Source organism: Amblyomma maculatum, chromosome 10 (assembly GCF_055883805.1).
Source record: "Amblyomma maculatum isolate TAMU_Amacu chromosome 10, ASM5588380v1, whole genome shotgun sequence".
In the NCBI taxonomy this organism is placed as follows: Eukaryota; Metazoa; Arthropoda; class Arachnida; order Ixodida; family Ixodidae; genus Amblyomma; species Amblyomma maculatum.
Genome location: NC_139353.1, coordinates 20,704,347 through 20,716,139, shown reverse-complemented (window position 1 = coordinate 20,716,139; position 11,793 = coordinate 20,704,347).

Sequence of the window (11,793 nt, the reverse complement as noted above, 5' to 3'; positions counted from 1 at the left end):
AGAAAGCTTTACAGCTTTCCTTTGTGGCCGTATGAGTGCGCTTGGATAAATTTCAGTGAGTAATTACAACCTTATTACAAATCTACTCCATTTTGGAGGATTCCCCTAAATATTCGGCCAATATAATTCATACTTCGAGTTGCGATAAATTCGCTGTCGCCCTATCATCTGATCTGCTTAACGTGCTAGTTAGCTGAGTTGGTAGAGGAACGTCCCCGGAAAGGTGGCGGTCCCGGGCTAGATTCCCTGATCAGTGCAAATTTTTCTATAACTAAGAAGTTTCTGACAAGATGTATAGCTTTCCTTTGTAGCCGTATGACTGCGCCTGGGTGGATATCAATTAGTAATTACTCGTTTATAAAAAACGGTCATTGCGCTAATCCGGGTCATCTGGCAGCAGAGATCATAGAAGGAGAAACAAGAAAGTCAGGCTAACTAGCACTAACGCAAGCATTTGGGGCGCGATGGTAATCAGACGGTTTCGCCACGGACCTGGTTACCAAAGGGCACTGCCACGCCGTACCCAAGCTATCAAGGTTTGCAGGACAATGAACTAGATTGTCGGCCCCAGAGCTCGGGAGGCATATGAAGGATTAAGAGAAAGTTCAGCAAAGGTCTGTGCCTGGCGCTGTAAAATGATAAGAAAAAAAATAACGATTTTGCCACTTTGATATTTTCAGAAAGCTTGACGTCGTACCGGGAACTGATTCCTGATTACATGATTTTATTGGAGACGCTGAGGTTTTCTCTTCTGGCTATGACGTGCACCGGAGTGACAGGGACACTCACGGGGGCGGTGTTTTTGTACTTCCAAGGACATGCTTCCGTTCTAAGTCGATAGCAGTGCCTCCAGCTTGCAGTGAATCGGTGTGGTGCATTATTTTAAAGAGGAGTGGTGGTATCCTAACAGTAGCGTCCTTTTATCTCTCACCTGGTTAAAATTGTGTAGAGTGCTACAACGACCTATAACGGTTCCTTTCCACACTGAATAATGATGTTATCTTCGGTGGTGATTTTAACATAAGAAATCTATACTGACTGACAAGTCTGCACTGGCAGAGCTCATCGCAGTTTATCATCTAACACAGCCCGTAAATGAGAGACAGCATGAGTCGAGGTCCCTCATTTTGGATTTAGTTTTCTCAAACGCATCCTCGCCAGCAGATAAAGTATCAATAATTTCTGGTTTTAGTGATCATAACTGTGTCGTTGCACGTTATATGGTGTCTGTTGCACGGACCGTGCATACGCAATTGAGGAAAGATTATTTTTACAACAAAGGCGACTATGCATCCTTATCATGTGATCTTGTTTCCGTCTTGTCTGAATTTTTTTTTTAACAGCAGTCATACATTAGACTGTGAGAACACTTGGGAACTCTAAAACCAAATTCAAAGCTCTTGTTGGCATGCATGTATCGTCTTGCAAACAGCGAAATGATAAGCCATGGTTCGATCGGGATATTTTGTGCACTGGTCAACAAGCGGCACCGCCTTCTCACCTCGTACTCAAAAAGCCATTCACCACGTACGTTTCAAGCAATGAAGGTCTTTTCGCGGGATATCAAAGCTAAATTAACAATTGGGTGAAAACATTTAGCATAACCTTAAGGAGCTATGGAAGTTTTTACAATCTCATGAAAGAAAACAGGTTGGCGTTCCACACCTATCGGTCGACGAAGCTGACGTCACTGATGATTATGAGAAAGCTTGTTGTTTCAATCACTATTTTCGGTCTGTTTTTAGCGCTCTCTCCTGCGCAGAACTTCCTGAAACCACTCAAGTTATTTCTGTACGTATGCCACCTATTGCAGTTACGTATAATGTGAAAGGGGTTTCACAGAGTGCTTTAACAGTGAGTATAACCCTCCGTAAGCTGCACGGCGAACAACACAAGAGCGCGGCCAGCCTAAGCACACTCGCGCGAGCTCGAGCAGTGCAGCTGCACTTCGTCGTACTCATCCTCGTCTTCCTGTTATCCTCTCATAGTTCACTACAATTTCCCCGGGAGCGAAGAGGAGCCACCCTGCCGACCTATGGCGAGGGCAAGAGTAGTACGTTTTGAGGCGGCTCGCGTGCACAGTTTCTCGACCGCGATGACGCATGTCCGAAGAGGGAGTGAGTGGCTCCATGATATAATTTACGGGGGAGGTTTGGTGGACGATGCAGTAGGGGCCGTGGTGCTCGGTTCGAAATTTTGATGACAACCCTGGTGGGGTCCCAGGTACCCAGAGCAAACGAGGGATCCTGCAGGAAAACGTGTAGCGTCTGATCTTTGTCGTGACGATGCTTTTGCTGGACTTGAGATTCCGATGTAAAACTCCGGGCCAACTGGCGACATTCCTCCGCATGCTTTGCAACGTCTGAAAGGGGAGTCCACTCGGAGGAGTCGGCACGATAAGGTGAGATAGTGTCCATCGTAGACGACGCCTCACGCTAATAAAGGAAGAAGAAAGGGCTGAAACCGGAGATTGACTGCGTGGCGGTGTTGTATGCGTACGTCATAAAAGGAAGAACAGCGTCCCAGTTGGTCTGATCAGCGGCAACGTACAGTCTTTGTCAAAAATATACAGCCCAAGGGTTTTGCTTATAGGCCCCGTGCCGGGGCTCAATACGCATCTTTACCGTTCGAAATCTAGTCCCCATTCTTCTCTATGCTTACCTATATATTTCAACATTGCTTCCAGGGGCTTAGTAAGGGCGCTTAGAAGCGAACCCCTTGGGCTGTATATTTTTGACAAAGGCTGTACATCATGAGCATATTTCCGGGAGTACGATTGAAGCGCTCAGTCAGCCTGTTAGTTCGAGGATGGTAGGCTGTGATAGTCTGATGTATGATGTAACACTCTGCCAGTAGAGCTTCAACGACGTTGTGAAGGAAGACGCGGCCTTTGTCACTCATCAGCTTACGCGGTGCGCCGTGGCGAAGAACAAAATGATATAGCAAGAGCAGGGCAACTTCACGGGCAGTAGCGGCGGGTAGGGCGGCGATCTCGACATACCGGGTGAGGTGGTCATAATCCAGCGGTTCCCAGAGACCGTGCAGGGAAGTGGCCCGCAAAGGTCAACGCCAATGCGATCAGAAGGACGGGCCGGGCATAGAAGTGGTTGCAAGGGGCCATAAGCACGGGGTGTGGATGGCTTGCGGCGCTGGCAGGTGATGCAGGAGTGGACGTATTTGCGAATATAGCTGCACATGCCGCGCCAATAGAAGCGTTAAGAAATTGTTTTAAACGTTTTTACCACACCAGGATGGGCACACTGAGGCGCAAATTTCAGATCGTAAATGGCGGGGAATGACGAGAAGCCACTGTCGACCATCAGGCATATAGTTGCGGCGGTAGAAAGCCGTCTCGTATGGCAAAGTGTGGTGCTTGACGGTGTAAAGTCCGAGAAGGCGCAGCGTTGGGAGAAGTGGACACGATGTCGATAAGAGGTGCGATCCACGGGCCTTTGCGCTGCTCCCCAGGCATATCAGCGATGGTTAGAGATGAGAGGACGGAGTCAGCCGCCTTGGAGCAAGCAGTGTCGCTGGATAGGGGAGAACGACATAAAACGTCGGCGTCCATGTGTTTACGGCCAGAGCGATATATATAACGCGGATGTCAAATTCCTGAAGGTGGAGAGCCCATCGTGTGAGGCGGCCGGACGGGTCTTTGAGAGGACAGCCGACATAACGCGTGGTGGCCCCGCGACGACGTCAAACTGGCGACCGTACAGATAGGGTCAGAATTTTATTAGTGCACACACAATGGCCAAACACTCCTTCTCCGTAACTGAGTAATTGCATTCAGCGTTGTAGAGGACACGACTCGCGTACGCGACGTATTCGTGAAAGACGTTTTTCCGTTGAGCCAAGACAGCTCCGAGGCCAACGCCACTCGCATAAGTATGGATTTTGGTGGGTGCTGTGGGTTTGTAGGCTCCGATATTTGCAAAGGATTGATGGTGCAATATCGTGAACGCTTCATCTCACTCGGCCGACCACGCAGTTAGGTACTGTTTCCCCCGAGTAGCTTCGTCAGGGGTGAAATTGTAGAAGCAAAATTCCGTACGAATCGCCGAAAATACGAGCACAGACCTATGAAGCTTCGAAGTTGCTTGAGCGAGATCGGTTTACGAAACTCTGCCACTGCGCGCAGCTTGGCTGGACCAGGGCGTCACCTTCCTTAGAGACGATGTGCTTCAAAATGGTCAACTCCCGGGAACCAATGTGACACCTCTTGAGATTCAATTGTAGGCCGCCGTCAGTAAGACAAACCAAAACTTGCCGCAAGCGCTCTGGGTGCTTCACGAAGTCGGTGGAAAAGACAATGTCGTCCAAACAGCAGAGGCAGATGGTGTGCCACTTGAACTTCCGCAAGATGTTATCCATCATCCTCTCGAATATGGCGGGTGCGTTGCATTCACCGAAGGTCATCACATTAAATTCATAGAGGCCATCCGGCGTCACAAATGCGGTCTTGGTTGAATGTCTCATCTCCTGACTATAACACTTGTAATGCTTTATTTCTTTGTACGTCCCCCCTGCAATAATACCTTTGGGTGCTGTAGATATCTGTGGATAAATAAATAAATAAATAAATAAATAAATAAATAAATAAATAAATAAATAAATAAATAAATAAATAAATAAATAAATAAATAAATAAATAAATAAATAAATAAATAAATAAATAAATAAATAAAGCAGTTATATAAATTCGTCCGGGTGGCACGTGAAGATTAGAAACAAAACTATTTAATGATTGCTTATCTTGTTAATAAATCAGCAGTACATGGAGGTTCAATTATGCATAAGAGAATATTTGTCGATATTTATTGTCACATCAGAAGAAAAAAAAATGTTGGTGCTTGGCTTTGTTACAACCGATTAAGATGTGAAAAATCACTGTTTGGCGTACCATTGCATGGATCTGTTTTAAGGTTTAGCATTAAGATACTGGCAAACATAGCAACGTGCTAAACGTTTTTATTGCACGACACACGATTGGGCGTACATATGTCGTCCGTTCGAATGTTTGTCACAAACTAGTCTTGACTAACAAGCCCCGCCGGGGTGGCGCAGTGGTTACGGCGCTCGACTACTGTTCCCAAGGACGCGGGATCGAATCCCGGCCTCAGCGGCAGCCTTTCGATGGAGGCTAAAAGCAAGGCGTCCGTGTGCTGTGCGATGTCAGTGCACGTTAAAGAACCCCAGGTGGTCGAAATTTCCGGAGCCCTCCACTACAGCGTCTCTCATAGCCTGAGTTGCTTTGGGACGTTAAACCCCACAAACCAAACCAAACAAGCGAAACCTGAGCGTTGCTCAAAGGACGGTTGCGCCACGTGCATGGAGCTCCGTTAGTAATGGCACACTAGCACAGGGCACGTTTGAGGCGATAGAGACAAGTTCCCTGCCTGTCGTGCATCGTTCCACTCGCTGCTTCGGTGTCTCTAAAATCGCTGGCATCACAGTTACTATGGCAACCAACATGGCACAAGCAAGCTTTTTTGCTCGGCTCTGACAACCTATGAGTGCGTTTCTACTAATATTTAGTCCTTTGTGGAGACCCACCTACAGCAACGACTTCAATAACTCGCTGTTGAGGTCGGCTAATTCTCTTTTATTCGAGTACAGAGGAATATTAGCTTTCACACACGTCAGTGTTTCTGAGGAGCTTTGTTTTGTGCTGAAGGTCATCCACCTGATTGCCGTGCACATTTTCGCTCGATTTTAGTGTAACATTTTAGTGTAACACGTAACATTAGTGTAACATTTTAATATAACACGTTAAAATAATTTCGTAATATTACACGTGACTGAGCGGAGTCGGCAACGTAATTTTTCATTTTTGGCACCAGAATCATTGTCAGCGTGGGCGTGTGTCGCGATTCGTTGAATGCGGCGTGAAGCAAGGAAAAAGCTTAACAGGTAGTTAGCCTTAATAACTACCGTATTTAAGGAATTATTTCACGCAGAAAGAATAGCGTATGAATCGCGGAAAATTGCGACAAATTGCGAGCAATCCGACTGCGCAGTGGGCACTGGCATGATATCTTGAGGCACTTGCTTCGATGCTCTAAACCTTGTTGAATAGAAGCTTCGCCCTGATTTAAAAAGGGGAACAATTGGTTTTGTATAGAATACAAACAAGATGTGACGCTATACAATCGTCTCCATAATGACAATAAGCCTTAAGAAAAGTCCTCCCATGCACAAGAATAAGCTTAATATATAGGCTCAAGTTGCTCGGGACGTCCTGTGTATATGGCAAGCCTGTGTAGAGTTGTTTATAAAAGATAGTTTCTCCAGTATTGCAACAAATCCCTTCTATTCAAGGGGAAACCTTGCTCCGGGAGAGTAAATGAAGACAAATTCCATAGCAACCAAAGCTCATGGTAGCTTTCTTTGTCTTCGCGTGTTCGTCCTTCAGCTCCGACAACTGCGTACACTCAAAAGCAAGCCGAAATTAAAAGTTAAGGTAAGATACTCCCCGTTCCACCCAGGCAAGGCTGAGACAACGTGGTGTAGATCGTCCTTGCAAGCCTGTAGGCATGTATATGCGCTTCGCCTTTGAGCGCCTGCACCGCTCTTTATTTCTGCTGTCAGTTGACGCAAGCATTGCAGACGGATTAAAGGTTCCGATATCTGCCGAGTAGATCAGATTGTTTGAAGAAGCTCTATCGAGGGCACGCAAAGTTTGCTGATGAGAAGAGAGGAGTCGCTGGAGAAAGATTTGATGTTGGGAAAGGTTGAGGGTCGCCGGAGAAGGGGTAGGCAGCGAACGCGATGGTTAGATGGCATCCTCGAGGCGCTGCAGATGAAGTTATGTGATGTTAGGAAGATAGTGAGAGACCGCAAAGCGGGGCGTGACATGGTCCATAGGGTCACGAAGAGTCAGACACGACTGAACGACTGAACTGAACTGAAAGTTTGCACCATCATGCGGTGTGGACATTTTGTTTTTGTTTTTTTCTTGTTTTTTTTTTGTGCCCACGACCGAGACGCAAAGCAAGTGACTCTTATGTCGCACTCACGCAAGCTCTTCATTTCAAAAATTATTCCATCCAATACACGTTCCCAGAAGCGCATACGATAAAGTTCCCAGAACACGGGGGTGTTGCCCATATTAAATAACTCCGATTTGAACGTTGTGTCAGACAATGGCAGGACACCAGCGTTTCTATTCATGCAGGGCAGTTTTCTATTTCACCAGACTTCTTCCGAGAAAACTGTGATATAGTTCAAAGCCTATGGGGATTACATCCGCCAAGTACACGCTGCCTTTTAGTTTGGCGCAGCTGTTGCATTAAACGCTTGAATAACAATCACAGCGTTCTCTCTTCGTATCTTGTATTCTGTTCATATCGATGGGCAGGCCGTTGTGACTTGCAAGGTAGCCGAGAAATAATAAACGTCAGTGGATAAACCCGGAGTTTATTGTCAAAGCAGTCACTCGAATATCAAGTTGAAAAGTGTGATAAGAGAACTTCTTGTTGGGCTAGTTGGTGTCTATTCATTATAAGTTAAAGGCGCCAAAACAACACGCACACACACAAGAAAAGAAGAACGGGACAGAGCGCCACTAAATCAGTTGAGTGGCGCTCTGTCCCGTTCTTCTTTTCTTGTGTGTGTGCGTGTTGTTTTGGGGCTTTTAACTTATAATGAGAAGTGTCAATTTGAGAAAAAAACACAAAAATCGACGCAGAACAGAGACAGTATACTTAGTCGGGTGATGCCACTTGACAGCAGCTACAGAACCTGACAGGTCTGCTAAGCTCTAGCAGGGTCCAGCAGAGTTCCACACCAGTGGAAATATATCAGTTTCAACAACTCCCCTTGAGAAAAGTCACAGCCCCTATTGCATGACTCACCGGGAAGATGCACGGTACACAGCGATTTACTAGAAGGTCATCCCACTTACATGATCTCGAACACTGTCTCTCGTCGTTCATCCGGCACGACGGTCACGTACTTGCAGCTGCAGGAGTCACTCTCGGCGTGCACGACAGAATCATTCCTCGTGACGTCGATCATCGTCCTCTTGGCTCTTGTAAACACAGCTATTGTGTTGTCGACAATCCAGGCACGTACTGCTGTTCCTCGTCTGGAAGCTCCGTAAGCGCATTCCCTGCTGCAATAGTGAAGACCCGTCGCGCGAGATGCTATGCAATACTTGGATTGGTGTACACGCGTACAACTCTTGCTGTAAGGTGCTTACAGAGCTCCTTCACCTTGGGCCCCCCACGTGAAGCAACACACTACCCTCCGGTTGGACTTCGCCACTGGTCTAGCCATGCAGGCGCGATGTCTTGTCCGCCAAGGATGACTTCTGTTTGGAAATTCTAAACAACGCCCCTACGCTGGAATTCCGTTTCGAGTACACACGCAACGTGGTATATCTAATGATTTACTCTACTTTTATGCCCCTTGCTGTCACGCCGCATTGACGACATGCTTGAATTCCCGCACGCATTTATGGGGCGTTGTATTAATTAATTAATTAATTAATTAATTAATAAATAATTAATTAATTAATTAATTAATTAATTAATTCAATATTATTCTTTAATCATTTTGATTTGCAAATTCCGTCACACAACATTGTTTGTGTACCTGAATAACAATGGGCCTTTTCGCCCCATATACAAAAACCATGGAGAAACAAACCTGTACATGCAGAGCAAAGGCCCTCCTATGCTCTTCCAATTGATCCACTTCAGTGCCAGCTGCGTCAATTTGATCCCCGCAAACTTCCTAACTTAATCCATCACCAACTGTTTCGTCACCCCCTGCTGCGCTTGCCTTCCATTGGAATCTGGTCTGTTACCCTCAGTGGCCCCCAAATTCTCTTACCTTCGCATTACATTAGCTATCAATTGCCATTTCTTATTGATTTCGACCAGAATGCGTTTTTTACCTGACCTACTCTGCATGCTTCCTATCTCTTAACTTTACAGTTACCATTTTCTTTTCATAGCTCTCTGCTTCTTCCTCCATTAAAGTGGAACTCTTTTCTTTATCCTTCAAGTTTCTGCCCTATATGGAAGTATACCAGTAAGATACAGTTGTTATATATAGTTCGCTCATCAGGGGTACTGGTAACATGACATTCATGATCTTAGAGTGCTTGCTGAATGCGCTCCATACCAATCTGCTTCTTCTAGTTACTGCAGTTTCATTATCCAGATCTTAGGGCGCTACCTATTGTAGGCAGCTAGATGCATGCTCTTACCAATTCCAGCGTCTCACTACATTTTCTGAACTGATGTTCTTTCCCAATACTGTTAAACTTTACCTTAATATTCTGCATAGTAAGTTTTAGGCCTCCCCATTCTGATTTGCAATCCTATGTAATTAACCATTCTTTGAAGATCGGCCCCTGAGTTATCTAGCAAGACAATGTCATCAGCAAATCTCAGATTACTGGAGTGTTCTCCATTAGCATTTATCTATAACTGTTCCCAACTCAGGTCTTTGAATCCTTCCTCTAAGCAAGCAGTGAGTAGTACAAGGGGGATCGTGTCCCTTAACCTAGCACCCTTCCTTATGGTAATGTTATTACTTTCTCTCTGGAGGACTGTTGTGCAGCCTTTACAGATATCGTCCAGTACTTTCACATGTGGCTCTTCCACACCCTTATCTCGATAATCCGGCATGACTGCTGAAGTTCCGACGCAGTCAAATACTTTCTCGTAATCTATAGAGGCTATGTGCTGGGGGTGCTTTATTTCGATCATTTATTATCTGCTTGATTGCATAGATATGATATGTTATAAAGTTACCTTTACTAAAGCCTGCCTGATACTTTGGTTGACTGAAGTCTACCGCAGCCCTTATTCTATCGGCAATTCCCTTCATAAGTGTCTTATGTGATACAGCTGACCGACCTGTAATTTTTTAAGTCCTTCGCGTTCCTTTTCTTAAGGATTAAGATAATGTAAGGGTTTTTCCAAGTCTTCGGCACCCTTGAGGTCATTGAGTACAGGGTGGCCATTTCATTTTATTTTTTTTTCGGTGCCATGTATCCGTCATCCTTCAATAAATCTGCAGTTATCTGATCCTCCCCAGCTGTTTTGCCATTTCTTAGCTTCGTTCCTCTTTACAGGCAGAAGATGTGATTGCTCTAATTACTGCACTTATTATTGTCCTTATTACTGCAGCTACTGTAGACAATGGTGTTATTTTCGCTATCCTATCCATAGTGGTAATGGCATTGACCACCTTGTCTCTGAGTGCGTGCGTCCAATTTTTGCCTATACCTAGGTGCTTCTTCACTGCTGTTAGGGTGTCGCCTTTTTTTTAGAGCCTGCTCAAATCCCCTCCTTCCCCCCCCCCCCCCTCCTCCTCCCATTACACTTTCGTATGCCGGACACTTTACGCTTATTGATTGGCTTGATAGTTTTGCCTGTTCTATTATCTTTGTTCTGTCAATTCTTTCAAGCTTTGGCGTCCCTTAACCAGCTTTTTTGTTTCCTACAATAGTTTACCAATATCACATCTAGCCAAGCTACCGCCTGATTCTACTGCTCCCGCCATAAATATATTTCTGAAATTATATTGTTCACTGTTTCTGCACTAAAGTCTCCTTCATCTGTTATAGCCTAATATCTATTCTGCTAAGTGACGCTGCAGTGACGTATTAATAGTGAATTGCGCTTAGTTTTCACCAGGCTTAATAAGCTGCGCTGGGCGATAAGCAAATTAAACAATAGCTAGTGCTGCCGGCAACCAATGTGACGGTTCTATTAGCGTCTCCAAGCAGCCTTCGTGACACAAAGTAACTATCGAAGTGGTAGCAGCTTGCGTGTCGGTTACGCATTCCCATCCGACCTGAAAGCTCCCGCATTTCCTCGTGCTCTTTTGTTACCCCCGTAGGCTACAGTAAGCCAACTTCGACGCGTTGTACGCCTGAGTGCTTGCCGTGCTTCAGTAATCTGCTGTTTAATGCATGAAGGCATGGAAGTCAATTAGGTGCATAACGCCTAGGTGACCACAACTCCCATCTACCAATAGCGATGTAGTTGGCATCCAGGCACGCGTAATGTTCGCTTGCCTTACCTTGAATGGTAATGGCGACGTACATGTAGTCCCTCTTGTGCACTGTTTTAGAGCGATAACCGCGTATGAAACATAGGGCGTCAACTTCGGCGAAGTCTATATTTGCTTACTTCTGCGAAGTACGAAAGTATTTCAGGTAACCCAGCGAATCATCTTATGCAGGTCTGGCTGAGGCTTTGGCTGGTCAGTAGTTAGAATCATACTATTTAACGTATACAGCCATGATGTTTAATCAGAAAACATTATGCGTTTCTACCCCGCCGGGGTGGCGCAGTGGTTACGGCGCTCGACTACTGTTCCTAAGGATGCGGGATCGAATCCCGGCCTCGGCGGCGGCTCTTCGATGGACGTGAAAAGCAAGGTTCCCGTTTGCTGTGCGATGTCAGTGCACGTTAAAGAACCCCAGGTGGTCGAAATTTCCGGAGTCCTCCACTACGGCGTCTCTCATAGCCTGAGTGGCTTTGGGACGTTAAACCCCCCAAACCAAACCATTATGCATGCGTTTCTTCGTGACAATAGTTCGTTTCACGAGCTATTTGCAACGTTACGAGACTAAGGACCACCCGGGCCGATCTAGATGGTGCACACGATATATTATCGAGCTCTTAGGGCGTTGTCGCCAAAGGCGGCACAGGAAAAAAACTGACATAATCATGCAGTTCATGGCATCCTCACTGACTTGGGTCTTCATTGGCTTTCGTAATGCTGCAAAAAAATGATAATAAAAAATAAAAAAAAAAAACTTGAAAT